The 14,673-nt window shown below is 47.8% G+C and overlaps 1 protein-coding gene across 3 annotated transcripts in view; it reads left to right on the forward strand.

The window, feature by feature from the left end:
• The first annotated feature begins 5,687 nt into the window (after positions 1–5,687).
• Atp6v1c1 (ATPase H+ transporting V1 subunit C1) overlaps positions 5,688–14,673 on the forward strand; it is a 42,344-nt gene continuing 33,358 nt past the window's right edge. The window contains exon 1 of one of the 3 annotated variants that reach the window (XM_004850242.4): positions 5,688–5,780. The gene's annotated coding sequence lies outside the window, so the exon portion shown is untranslated. Of the gene's footprint in view, positions 5,875–14,673 lie in introns of all 3 variants that reach the window. The other 2 variants (XM_004850241.3, XM_021262745.2) reach the window with 2 other exon arrangements.

The raw sequence follows: 14,673 nt of genomic DNA on the forward strand, positions 1-14,673 counted from the left end.
GAACAAAGCCGGCGGGGGAAACTTGCTTCATGGGGGAAACTTGCTTCATGGTTTATAGGAAACGAGGATTGGTGTAAAGCCACGCCCACCAGGAAAGGGCTTTCTCTTGGGTCCAATGTGGAGAGAGGCTCTTTCTCTTAGTGCTGTCCGAGTCCTCCTGCTACCCCAGAACCCAAAAGAGAAGTGGAGGGAAGTGGAAAGGACAAGCAATTGCCAGACAGCGGGGGATTGGAAAGGAGACATTTTCATTTTCCAAGGCTCAGGAAGTCACGCTGGGGCACTGGGCAGACTGGGTGGCTCTGTGGCTTTCCAAATCACCGCCTTGAGCTCATTCTCCTGGTGGTCAGGACACGTACTTTGACTGCTAGCAAAACTTCAGTGTGATGTTCAACATGACTGCCTTGCCGGTTTGCGTTGGGCATTTTCCACACGCGCGGCCCTGGACGCCCACTGCTCATTGGCGGTACAGTCACTGATGGGTAGGCCTTGCCCTCCACATTTCCTGGGAAGGACCTGACTGGGCGGCTGTTATTTCCAGTCATTGTGGCTTCCATCAACAGCTTCCCGAAGTGGTGAGAGGAAGACTTCAGGCTTTGACTTGGGGCTTGGAAAGCAGGCTGTCAGTAGACGGAGGTGGGAGGGCTGCGAAGAGCCCAGTCCAGCCCACAGCTGGAGGAAGGGACTCTAGGAGTTGAGTGGGTGAGAAGGACAAAGGAGTGTACACGGTTGAGGAGTTTGTCTCCAGGCCTACTGGAGACCCAGCCACCACCTCTCCACACCGTCATGAAGGCAATGAATGGTGCTGAGACCATGCAGGACAGGCCCCAAGCGGCATCAGCGCAGGAAAGAACAGCGGTTTCCCTTCTGACTCTGGAACAGGGTGGCTGGGGTCTGCCAGGGACTGTTTCATAGTTCTTACCAAAGAACCATATCCACATATGGTTGTGTGACTTTTCCCTGCTGGGCCTGAGGAGGATGGAGGTGAATTATCTTAGCAATTAAACAGTGTGTCCACCAGGCATGGTGGCACGCACCTGTAATCCCAGCACTGGGGTGGCTGAGGCAGGAGGATCCTGCAAGTTTGAGGCCAGCCTGGGACACATGGTGAGACCCTGTCTCAAGAAACAAACAAACAACAAGTAGGGACTAAGAAATGTTGTTTCTAATTAGTAAATACATCATTGTTTTCTAAATTGATTAACTACTGAATACTAACTTCCTGTACTATTACTTTTACACTATTAGTGTGAGAAGAAAATTGAGTAGATCTAGTAGTCCATAGGCAACCATTTCTTAGAATAGAACACTCATTGTTCACCATCTGCTGTGTCATTTAAAGCTGGATTGAGCAAATAAGGAAACAATATTAAAGGATGTAAACCCTGAAATGAAGGTAGAAGGGCAGCACTGAGGCAGGTGATTAGGCTTTTGGGCACAGGGGCAGAGCCTGTCAATCACAGAGATCCAGTACACAGGCAGAAAGAGTTCCCCAGCCCTGCCCCAGGACTAATCAGAGTGCTATGTTCAATTCTTCTGGCACAAGGTCAAGCAGGTTTCTGATAGGTCAGCTTAGATCTGACCTCAGGCTGAGGGGTGGGGGACCCAAAAGATGCCCCCCACTGGGCTCTCTGCACTGTGCCCTCTCTTTCACAGTGGTCGCTCTCACCTCGAAGAGTGCACTTCTTTTCCTACTTTAAACTGGCTCACACCACTCTGCAGAGCATGTTTCTTTCCTACCTTTAATAAATGTAAAAGCTCACTAACTTTTTTGTGCTTCTCTCGAGCAATTCTTTCTTCAGGACAACAGGAGCCTGAAAAGAATCTCTAGGAAGAGCCCACAGCATCCCAGAACCCTGGTAACAGAACTGCTTCTAAAGAAAGTCATTTTCCTATTTCTATGAACATTTGCTGGTGCTAAGATGATTTCACAACATTTCTGTGGAGATAAGAACAAAGATGACCATTCCTACAGTTCATGGGCCAAGAATACAAGGGACAGGAGAGAGGCACGGCTGGGCGGCTGCCTCCTCTCCTCCCACTCTCTTGTGAAGCGGCTGAAACTCAGCCTTTCTCGTGGTTGTGGAATCCACGCAGTTACTACCTGCTGAATACTCGCCCTGAACCATGGTACTCTGTAAGGCAGGGAAAAGAGCCACAAGAGAAAGGTGCTGTGTGGGCTGGAAGAGATAGGAGAATCCAGAGTGTAAAAGGAGCATGTGGAAGAGAAAAGCGCGTGGACCTGTAGCCAGGCAGCGGGGTTCCAGTTCTCACCTGGGGCCAGGGTGTGGCTGTTGCAGAGCTCAGGCCCAGCTGCCCTGAGAGGCCTGGGCTCTGGCCCCAGCACAGGGGTTCGGTGGCTGCAACCCTGCCTCTCCTAACTGCACAAGCCCAACGCAGGTGCACAGGGTGTTTGAGGACAGAGGCTCCTGAGGACACACCCAGGGGGTTCTGCCTGGGTGGGGAATGAGGGCAGAGCTTATTTTCTCTTGGTTTGTCTGTACTTTCCGATTATTGGACAATTAATAAATATTGGCTGTAGTAACAGGAATAAGTGAAACACATGTTTTACAAAGCCGTCATTCTGAGCTCAGCATGGTGGCGCATGCCCAGCACGCAGGAACCTGAGGTAGGAGACTCACAGAGTTCCAGGGCAGCCTGGACCACATAGTGTGACCCTATCTCAGACACACACACACACACACACACACACACACACACACACACACACTAAAAAGCTGTTATTCTATAAGGTGGCCATTTCCCCTAAAGTTTCAGCTTAAAAAATTCAATTCTCAAATTCAAAATATTTGTAACTCATATCATAATGTCCCTTTATTGTATAGGAATAGTTTAACCTAAGTAAATTAGTTTACACATTTCCAGATTTCTTTCCACCTTTATGTGGTTACCACAGCTTCACCTTTGGAAAGTTACTCAAACTCCCTCAGCCTTGGTGCTTTTTTTTCTTTTCATCTCTAAAATCAGGGTGTGACATACTGAACCATATTAGTATGTACAGTTAGTACTTGTTAATAAAAAGTATTTTTCTTTAAGTAATTTACATATACTGATTAAAACATTTGTTTGCATTCTTCTCCAGGATGGGCCACAATACATAGAAAGTTGTGATTGTGACAAGCCAGGAATTCACTATCAGGCTGGCGTACAGGGGTCAGTCCCTTAGCTTGTGAACGAGCCTGGTGACATTCCAAAGTGGCCAAGCAACTGTCACCTCTTACATGACTCCATTTTACAGCGGTACCGTGGTTCACAAACTTAATTCTTTCCATCCTGGAAACTACTGTATTCTCATAACAATAGACAAAGATATTATTGTCTCAATTTTACAGATTAAAAACCTGAGGGTATTATATACTATTTTGGTGATAAAAAACTGGGGAATCTAGCTGGCCATGATGGCGCATGTCTGTAATTCCAACTGTTCGGAGGGCTGAGGCAGGGGGGTTGCAAATTCAAGACCAACCTGGGCAATTTGGTGAGACCCTGTCTCAATATAAACAAAGGGACAGAGATACAGCTCAGGGATAGAGTGCCCCTGGGTTCCATGCCCAGTATCACACAGAAAGAATACAGGAATCTGAGACTCTCATGGGTCTCGTACCAGAGTCCTCGGTCTCAGGACTACTGCCACTTTCGATAAATCTATTTAGGGACTGTCTTGTGCACTGTGAAATGTTCTGTAGCATTCCTGGCTTGGCCTTCTGCATGGCCGCTGAGGGTCCATGCATGCGAGTGCACTACACTCAGTTTTTCAGGTAGAAACAGCGTCAGAAGACAAAGAGGAGGATGGGAAACTCGAGCATATTTGGGAATCGATCTGTCCTTGGAAATGGTAGCATTTTCAATAGAAAAGTAAACTTTGCCACAGATGAAGATGATGAAGAAAAAGATGATGATTTTGCTGAGGAGGAAACTGAAGAAAATTTCTGGTGAAGACATCCACGAGATAGAAAGATACTCCAGCCAGCAATGCACAGAATCAATCCAGAACAGAAATCACTCAATACTAGCAACACCAAGATCACAAGATCAAGATCCTTCAAAACAGTAAAAAATTACTAAACATCAAAAGGACCTAGTTCAGGGGCCAGGGATTTAGCTCAGTGGTTTCACCGCCTGCCCCACAAGCGCAAGGACCCGAGTTCAATTCCCGGTACCAAAAAAAAAAAAGAAAAAAAAAGGACCTAGTTCTGCAGAAGACAAAGCAAACATGTAATCAAGAGTAGAAAAAGTCATTTTTTCTTCCAAAGCAGAAGCCAATTTCATCAATTCTGTGACAAGATACTTTGGATGACCCACCAGACCCCACCAGGTGGGTAAGTCTCTTTAAGAAAATAATTTGTCTATTTATTTATTGACAGAGTCTTGCTATGTATTCCAGGCTAGCCTTGAACTCACTAGGTTGCTTCAAACTCATGGTGATCCTCCTTCCTCAGCCTCCTGACAGCTGGGATTACAGGGGTTAAATTTTAATTAAAATGAAATAGTTTAAAATTCAGTTCCCAAGTCACACGAGACATATTTGAAGCGCTCATTAGTGGATACCATATGGGCGGCACAGGGACATAGTTAACATTTCCTTCCGCACAGAAAGCTTTCTTTGCAACATACAATTTACAAAAAATGCCTTCAGGCTCATTTTGAGAAGCCAGATAAAGTCTCTGGAATTTCTGACACGTGTCCAGAGCTGTGTTATAGAACTGGTTATGGGAATTATCTGGAATTTATCCCAAATGGGTAGCTTGGTTGGTTTGTACTCTCTGTACAACGTAGTACCGAGGCTCTATGGAATTCCGGGTACATTGTTGCTGCAGCGGGGAATGGCTCAGAAAGCCTGGGTCCAGCGGCACCGACCATTTCCTGGGTGTGTTCTGTGTGTCGGCCCTGTGCCCTCGCACGCTTCATCGACGCGCGGGATGCCTGTGTCAGGTGTACCACAGCCCCATCCCGCAGGCGAGGAAACTAATCCACCTGTACTGCGCACACCCGGAAAGCTGGAGCCCCAGGGTGTCCGGGTCTTCGTGCCTTCTGTTCGGCACCGTGCTCCGCTGTAGACCTCCGAGTATTCAGTTAAGAAATCTCAACTCCACCACTGATTCTGAATCTGTGCTCTCGGTTAGAGCGATACCACCCACCTTCCCAATCTAACGAAATATGGAAATATGCACGGCCCCAAGGCAGCCTGCCAGCCAGTTCCCAGGTTTCCTGGTGCGCACACCGAGGGTGCCACGCCCCGCACTCTGGGCCAGCGCAGACCTCGCCTTGAGCTAAAACCCGAGCACCGAGCGCCAGGTGCGCAGGCGGTATCCTTGGGCAATCATGGGGCTACGTGGAGCTGGCCTGCGAGGAATTAAGGACATCAAGGGAAACCAGAGCGGTCAAGCCCGTGCAGGGGTTGCAAATAAACCCCAATCTGGAGGAACCCGAAACCTGATAAAGTCTACGACGGAAGCAGAAGCCGCCAGAGACCTAGGCGAAGATGCAAGCCACGCCACCGGAAGCGCCGGCCTCGGCCTGCCCAGGCCCCGCCCACCCCGGAAACGCCCCCGGCCCGCCCCACTCTCCCGCCCCGCCCACTAGGACCCCCCCCCGCCTCGGCCGTTCTCTCCCCGCCCATCTCCCCGCCCCCCCCGCCCGGCTCCTCTACCGCCCCGCCCCACCCCTTGGAGACCCGGCGGCGTTGCGCCTGCGCAGTGGCGCCGCGGTCAGCTGACTGCTCCGGCCGACACGTGACTCCCTCCGTGGGCCCCGGGGTCCAGGTATCCGTGAGGCAGGAGCCTGGCCGGGAGCGATGGAGCGCTGAGCCGTTAACGTCTGTCAGGCCGTCTGTGTTCCTTGTCTGGCGCCTGCTGGGTCCGTGAGCGGTGGCCGTGGCGGGAGGCGGGCGTGCGCTGGGAGTCGCGGGAGGACTGGCGGGCGCGGGCCGGGCCCGGCGCTGGGCTGCGGGTGCGCTGTCTGCTCTGGGCCGCTGCACCGCGACCTTGGGCCGGGCCATCTCCAGGACAAAGGACAGAAGGTCCCTACTGCTGGCTGGTGGCCGAGGCAGGAAGGAGCAGCGCAGCGGCCCCGGCCTCCTTCGTGGGTGGGGGCCGCAGTGAACGCGCGCCGCCTGATGGAGGGGTGGGAGGTGACAGCGGCCCAGCCGAGGACCGGGTCGGCTGTGTGAGGTCCCAGCCAGCGCAGGACCCTTCCCTGGGATGAGCTTGGTGTAAGCGGAGACGGCGGTTTAAAGGGCTGCGAGCCCCTCGCTGCGGGCGGGGGCTCCACAGGACATCAGGTCCTTCCAGGTAGGGAAGAAGAGGGATCCAGGGAACGCAGTTGGGTTTATTAGAATGGGGGAGGGCGGGCCATAGCTCCCGAAAGGGAACTTCCTCTTAAGGCCAGTTAAATTACCTGAGAGTCAGAGGAGCAACAGGGAAGCTAGTACACTTTGCAGAGGAAAAATCTGGTGTGTTAGGGGAAAATCCAGTGTCTCAGTGAGCGCTCAGTACTTAGCACTGTCCGGGGGTGGGTGGCTGTAAGTAGTCCAGCCTGGGGAGTTCACACTGATGCTGGGAAGAAAAAGCACAATGGTACGCGATAAAGTACCGCCAGGCTGTATATAATTATCAGAAAGAACGCAAAATGCTGTAAAACTGTGGAGTAGAGACTTGAACTGGCGCTGTGGGAGAATACCCTGGAGGAAAGACAACTTGTCTTGGCATCGTGGTATTTGAAGCTGTTGAGAGAAAGGAGGATTTTGTAGGCAGGAAGTACCACAGGATTTGAAGGCCTGAAGATGAGGGGAAAGTGTTTCTGAAGGAAAACAAGGGCAGGTTTGTGGTGGGTGGCATTGGGGAAAAATAGGAAATAAAGTTGGCATCAAGTAATGGGAACTTTTGAATGATATTCATTTACTTATTTCCTGTGGAAAAGCTAGGATCTCTGTTGTCAGAGAGCTGAGAGTCAGATGGAGGAGATAGATTTTAATAATCATGCAGATGTGAAATGTGCTTTTGGGCCAGGGATTTAGCTCAGTGGTTCCAGTGCTTTCCTTGAAAGCGCAAGGTCCCGAGTTCCATCCCTGGTCCAAAAAAAAAAAGAAATGTGCTTTGAAGTAATAACAGAGTGGTGTGAGAGTTTACCAGGAATATGAGTTTTAAGGAAGATTCGAAGGTGTTGCTGAAGATATAATGAGGGAATGTGAAGGTAGGAGGCAAAATAACACTCCAGGCTGAGGAAGCAGTGTGTGTCAAGGGCCTGGGGTATGGGGAGGTATAAAACTTGAAAGTTAGGCAAGGGCTGGGGTGGCTGGAAAGAGGATGTGTGGAGCAGCGATTCGAAAGGCGCGTGGGGAGAGCTGGCCTTTATTCTAAAGGCAGAGAGAAGCTTGTGAAGATTATAGGCAGTGGAGTGAATCACACTGTGGCCCTGAGAAGATGGTTTTGTGGGGAATATGGAGGTGGCAGAAGTGAACTTGGGGCCATTGTTATAATCCACTGAAGGATTCGAAGGCATCCTTCTCACTCCACCAAGGACTTAAGGAGAATGTTTAACTGTACTCACTTTGAGAGGGGTTAAGGAGTTGGGGAAGGGAGAGAATGATGAGGTGTTATTTGCTGCCTCCCTGAGCTTAGTTACAGCTCCTTCCTAAGCAGTCCTGAAGTACATACATAGAGCAGCTGGGCGCATTTTGGACTTGGTAGGAGATTCTTTGCAAAGCTGTTTTGGCCTTTCACAGATGCCTTTTACTACCATCTATTTCAGAATAGCTTTTATTGACATGTAGCCAGTCCCAGGGAGGACTCAGTTACCTTTCATGTTTATTTCATGCTCACAGGTTTCTGAGGGTAGTTGAAAATGCTCGTGTGAGTATAGATAGGAACCTATCAAGACTCTTGGAGCGGGAAGCCGGGCAGAGTGGTTTGCCTGATTCTGGCAGTATTTCCACCATCTTCTACCACAGTCACAACTGGAGAGAAGGAAGTGTTTTTCTTTGACTTGGCACTTTTGGTGAGTTTGTCTAGTAGTAGGATAGCTTCAGGGAGTTTGATGATAGTGGCCTGCACTTTAGAAACCACTTTTCTGTGAGCTTGGGTAAAACACCTCCACTTAGGTCTAGCTGGGGACAGTACGAGCGACAGGGTAGCTGACAGCACTCACGGTGTTGTCACAGTTCTCTGGCTGTCCGTGAGTCGAGAATTGTGCTGAAGACTGAGCCCAGGATTGTGTGAGACTGTGGGGTCTTTCTCCTGTTGGGCCTTCAGAGGCTGGACAGAAGAAACAGTAATGGGGCACTAACTAAACGCAGAGAGCGAGGGGATTAGTGCAATTCTGCTTTTAAAACTGAGTGGGAAATACTGACTTTTAAATTTTTTGATGTATAAATCTTAGGAGCCTTATTTATATTAGTTTTTAAACCCAAAAAGAATCTTCTGGGCCTCAGAACTCTGATTCTGTGATTATTTCAACTTACGACAATTCCATTGGCCAAAGAGAAAAGCTTTGATTTTCAGATGCCAGGATACCGGTTTGCAGGAGGGGTCTCCTTGCAGGCCAGCAGTCCAAAGCAGACAGGCTTCCTTTGGAGCTTGACTTTGTTTAGGAGTAACAAGGGTTTTGACTGAGTACTCCTGGTTAGAGTTTTGTTCTTACACACATTCTGATCTGTCTGCAGGATGCATCGTTTTCACCTTTTGGATGTGAAATTATATGTCATTTTGGTCATAAACTAATTCATGTTGTACTTCTATTTCACAGTGTTTTTAAGATGTAGAGCCAGGTGTAGTGGTGGCACACACCTCTAATCCCAGCACTAGGGAGGCTGAGGCAGGAGGATCACTGCAAGTTTGAGGCCAGCCTGGGCTACGCAGTGAGTTCGAGGCCAGCCTGGGCTACGCATTGAGTTCAAGGCCAGCCTAGACTACGTAGTGAGACCCTGTCTAAAATTTAAAAACCAAAACCAACCAAACAAATCAAAAAAGACATAGAAACTGTTAGCATGGTGTCCTTGGAAAGAGCTCAGGCACTGAACCAGGATAATCTAAAGTTTTTTGTTGACACAAATGATCCCTGGAACTAGAAATTTCGAACTATATTTTTGATAATGAGCAACATTCTTTTCCAGTGGGGAGTCTACTTCTAACATTACGCCATTGTGCAGATGCGTTATACAGAATGAGTCAGGTGGGTATTGGAGGGGAAGTGCTCTTGTTGCAGCTGGGAATAAAACATGGAGGATTGGCTATGTATCTGAAACAGCGGTGTGTTTGTGTGTGTGTGTGTGTGTGTGTGTGTGTGTGTTTGACAATAAAATGCCATGTGAATGCAGAAGTGATGTTTTATAGAAAGAGATGGAGATAACCTTTTCTTGGGTATTTTAAGCAGACTGTCAATGAGTAGGAAGTTATTTGTAAATTAGACTAGCAGGTGCATTAACTTTACCATGAAAGGTTTTCTTCGTGGACCAGCGTATAGTTGCGTGTTTCTGCCTGGGTGGTGGTGGCATTTTGGACAGGATGCTCTGTGTTTGTCCTCTGCCCACCTTGCTGACTCTAGAGCCTCCCTTCTATTTCCAAGTTCTCCTGGGGAAGAGGGCTACAATTTGGTTGCAAAAACATGCAGGCGGTGCCATCTTTTTTGGGTTTTTTTGGAAAGAGATTGAATGTTGCTACAGAGGTTAAGAGTAATATTTTAACGGATTGAGTATTTGATGTTTTGTTGCACCTCTTTCAGTACAAAATTACAGAAACTATAATGTTTGTGGAACTTCTCTGTAGCAGAAACTGCATGAATAGCTCAAACAGGTTCCCTTTCATTCTAATAAAATGTAGGCCTGAGCTGTGAGCCTTCAGTGGGCCATTTCCTTAGCTGTCCTTCATAATGCATTCATTCACTGGAGTGCCTGTCACTGCACACCGCACGTAGCACAGGTTCAGCAGTCACTTGCCCTTCAGTCTCAGGCTTACGGAACTGGGGAAGTGAGTTAAAGTCTCTGATGTGATGAGTTCAGGCTAGAACACATTGTAGCAGAGGTTCCCCCTCTTCAGTGGAATGAGGTATCAGATCAGTCATATTCTAAATGACTAATCCGAAAGACAAGGGAAGTAATGTTTCAAGAGCCATGAGTGTCATTCAGGGGATTCCCACGCAGGCACGGGAGGAGTGATTTGCTCTCTGGGGCACTGCGGAGTCTGGGTGCAGAGAAGTCTCCGATGATGACTTCCGGTCATGGCCTACAGCGCCCCCATTGGGCGTCTGCCGGATCCTCCAGCCTTGCTGGAAATGCCCAGAAACTCCAGCCCGGTGCTTGTGCACCGCCTCCTCCTCCTCCGCCCCCACGTTTCTAGGCCCTGTGATGGGCATCTGTGTGGAAGTAAGGCTTTCCCCTCACAGCGTTCTCTTGTCAGCCACGGAATGAAAAGGTGGTAGTTTATAAGATTCATCTGTTAGAGATGAGATTTTCTTTTATATATAAGTATACTTACAGCATGAAATTCAGATAGTCTTAGTGGGATACAGAACATTTGAAAATAGTAATTTCAGTTGCAAACAAAACATGCAGACTTTAAGATTTATTTAATGAAGATATATGTCCTGACAGTTTTAAACTTTACTTCTGTATGAATCATGGAAATACTTCTTGAAAGGTACAGTCCCCCTGTTAGCGACTGGAAATATGTAAAACAGTCCCTGTGAGCAAGCCCCTCCCACAGTCTCATGAAGATGCTGCCATTTTGAAGGATAAACTGTACATTGGAAAAGGAAAGTTATCTGTATAGTATTAATGATTTTTAGGGTAGGATGTGGGAAATTTTAAAATGAATGGTTTGTGGTAAATGTTCTGATATAAATTCTGCTGAAAGTTGAAGTTAATATTTGGAAGGCCATGTGGTATCTCATTGGGGGAAAAAGCAGCAGCAAGCTATATCATGCACTGGCACACATTCCCTATGACGAGTGTTGTTATTATGTATATCTAAAATGTACCAATAAATGTTTCGCTTAAAAAAAAAGTGCTACCTGAGCTACGCCTGTTCTTCATGCGTGTTGAGATAAGCGGGCTCAGGAGACGTGGTGTCTGAAGGGCTTGGTTCCAGGGCCTCTTCCTGCTGCCTGAGGTTCCAGAGTTGGGTGCCCATTGCCTCCCTGGGCTGCCTAGGGTTAGTTAGTTAGCAGCTTTCCCCCAGATACGAATATTCAGGGTGTGGTTGCTTGAACCCTCAGGCGGAACCTGTGGCTTTGAGGCCCAGGGACCAAGATGGAAGTTGTTCTGCATGGATCTCACCATCTATGCTGATGGTAGTGTGGAGTTTAATGTACCATGAAGGCTGACTGTGTCAGAAACAGTATTGGTTTCTTGAAGGCATTTAAAGGAGCCAGGTGTTGGAGCGGGGCGCTGTCCTTGTCTGTGGCCGCCTGTGCGGTCAGGGTCAGGACACTACCCTCGGGAGCAAAGCTAGTGGGTCCCCTGTCCATGGGCAGCACCACCCCTCCTTTAGATTGCTGCGTTATTGTTCCTATATGGTTCACAGCCTTCAGATTCCCAGAAGTGAGAGATACAGTCCATAGTCCTGGGCTTTGGACCCAGGTTTATCTATCTTTTCTCCTTTCTTGCCACTTTTCTTCTTCCATTTTGAAAAAAGAATAGTTACTACTTAAAAAAGAAATCTGACAGCATGCTTACTATAGTCAGACAAGAAAGCAGCAGCATTTGAACCTGAGACTGTTTCCCTGAGGCCCGCTCCATTCTGCTGAGGCTCCTCTCTACTTTGGCATCTGTGAGCCCCTTACCCACACACTGGGGGTGCCTGCCTATTGGCCTGCCTGGCGGCACAGAGTGAAAAGCAGGCAGAAAACCTAGGTATGTTTTGTTTCTCCTGTAACACAGCTGCTAAAAAATGACTTTAACTTACTAAATTATTTTACAAAATGACAGAAGCCCAAGTTTAGGAAGTAAGAGAATCTAGGCATGTGCTTAGTAACATGAACACCTGTCTCCGCAGGCGCACCGGTGGGGAGCTTGGGATACTGTTAGTGGTCATTGCTGCTGTCCACCTGCCAGGCCGCACAAGCGCAGGCAGCGTCTGTGCGGGGTTTGGGTTGGATTGTACTGGCTGTGTGACTGTGTGGCTGGCGCAGGAGGTGGAATGGCGCTCCACTGTGCACTCCCTGCATGTTCTCTTGTACGCAGCGCAGTCCTGGGGACTTCCGTTGAGTACTGGACAAAAGAATCATGAAAAATGCTGCTAAAAATCACACAATAACATTAAGGGTTCAGGCCCTCGTGAGGTGCATTTCTGGATACGCAGGACCCTTGCAGCCCCAGGCCAGGGATGTGGCCTGTACAGATCTGCCACCCCACCATTGTCATCCCAGGCACAAGAGCTCCCAGAGCTGCTCTGTCCTGCTTCTCAGAACCTCCCACAGCCCTGGAGTTCGAGCGACCAGAACATCTTGTGAGATGAGGGGTCCGGCCCTACACCAAAAGCAGTCAGGCGGGGTAGACTGCTGCCTCCGTGCAGTTAGCATGGGTTTAGTTTAACCCGGCTGAGAGGAAGGCCAGGCACATGGTAATGGCTCTGGTGTGTGAGTGGATAGATGCTGGGAAAATGGTTTTGTTAAGGGAAGCTTGTGTTGTTGAAACAGGCAGGGCAGTTGCTCTGTGGAAATGACCTGGGAGGGGCAGAGTGGGAAAACACGAAGGGCAGGCCTGCAGGCAAGGTGGGTGTGGGGAGCTTGGAAGGGCAACAGGGGAGGCAGACCACGCCCCAGCAGGGACCTGAAGCGTTGACAGCTGGACTGGCGGGTTTGGGTTTTATTTCCAAGAAAGAAGCTGGCCTAGGGCCTTGATTTTTGTGTTACTCAGCCATCATGAGAGAGGAAACGCTGGTCACAGAGCCACCTGGTGCTGGCACTTGGGGCATTTTGAGTCTTTCATAAATAGGTTCTTGAACAAAGCAAGAGTTCACCCACAGTTCTTTAGGCTCTGTAGTTGATTGCATGTATTGGTACCAACTTTTAAAAAAAAATTTAGTTGCCATTAAAGCATGTAAAATGTAGGGGTGTGTGTGTATGTGTGTGTGTTTGTGTGTATGGCTTTCAGATTCTGTGGAGCAGAAGTCATGTACTTTAGGGAGGATTATTATTATTATTATTATTTTTTGGTACCGGGGATCGAACTCGGCTCCTTGCGCTTGCGCAGCAGGCGGTGAAACCACTGAGCTAAATCCCCGGCCCAGGGGAGGATTATTTTTTGATCATGGCTAAATTGAGTTCTATATGCCTCACTTATCTCTATGTCAAATTCTTTTTCTCTTTTTTGTGAAATTTTATGCCATTATTTCTGTGAACAGGTTTTTTTTTAATGTCATTTGCACTATCTTCTGCTTTTTCATTGACTTGGATCAATCTTTTGTTATTCTTCTTCGCATCATCTACCAGCTGCTGGATTGATTTCTCGTGGTCCTTTGCTGTTTTTAAGGAATCTTTCTTTTCATGATTGCTAACCACATTTCTGTCTTCTGGATTGAACTCGGGACCTTGTGCTTTTGAGGCGGGTGGTGACACCACTGAGCTAATCCCCGGCTGCTGTATACTTTCAGTGGAGTTGGTTGTTTTTTGTTTTGATACTGGGGATTGAGCTCTGGACTTTGCACTTGTGAGGTAGGTGGCGGCACCACTGAGCCAAATCTCCGGCCCTCAGTGGAGTTTTTAATCTCTTACATATCTGAATCTGTTTCATGGTTTCTATTTCTTTCCTATGCTGGGCATTCATGGTTTCCATCATTTTCCTGAGGTCTACTTTTTTTTTTTAATCTATCTTCTCCAGAGTCACTAACCATGTCTTTTATTCTGGTCACCATCTCTGTAGTTATCTGAGAAATTATTTCTGCTTTGATTTTTTTTTTTCTAGAGCCTCATTCATTTGCTTTGTTACTTCTGCTGTTACCACTTCAGAGAGTCCAGGTGGGTGGTTTTTAGATTGTTCCACCTCATTGCCCCCTGAGTTTGCCTTTGGTGAGCTGGAAGTCTGGGTCATTGCATCTTGTTTAGGTGTCTTCTCATTTTTCTATTTTTTTTAAGTTTAATTCCTGGGTTGATGCTTGTAAATTGCTCATGGCCAGTAGCTTTAATGCCAGTGTTCTAAACCTTTAGGAAATGACTACTTCTCAGAGGTGTCTTCCAGGTGTAGCTGGCTTTTGAGTTTTCAGTCTGTTTCAAGATCCTGCCTCTTCAGTTTATTGGGGATGAGAAGTTTCTGCCTACTTGGCTGAGCCACCAGTTCTTTGGCACTGGCCTGTAGTTTTTTTGCTTTTTTAAAGACCCTTAGGCACACTCAGTCTTGGCCTACCAGGAAGAACAACTGATTAGTACAATTATGTCACCTTGGCTAAAGTATAGTACAGTCAGCAATAACAATAGCATCAAATACAGCCTAAAAAATGACAAACTGTTAACTATTTTTTTTTTGGTGCTGAGGATTGAACTCGGGACCTTGTGCTTGTGAGGCAAGTGCTGGAACCACTGAGCTAAATCCCTGGCCCATGTGCCAACTATTAATTTGCCACCTTTAACTGTTTGAACTGAATTTGTGGCTATAATACAAAATCTAAAATGAACCAGAAAGTTGAATGCAATATATAAGCCCTTAATATGGCAAATTTACCCTTA

Source organism: Heterocephalus glaber, unplaced genomic scaffold (genome assembly GCF_053883595.1).
Source record: "Heterocephalus glaber isolate CG9 unplaced genomic scaffold, H.glaber_assembly_v1.0 deba00001556, whole genome shotgun sequence".
In the NCBI taxonomy this organism is placed as follows: Eukaryota; Metazoa; Chordata; class Mammalia; order Rodentia; family Bathyergidae; genus Heterocephalus; species Heterocephalus glaber.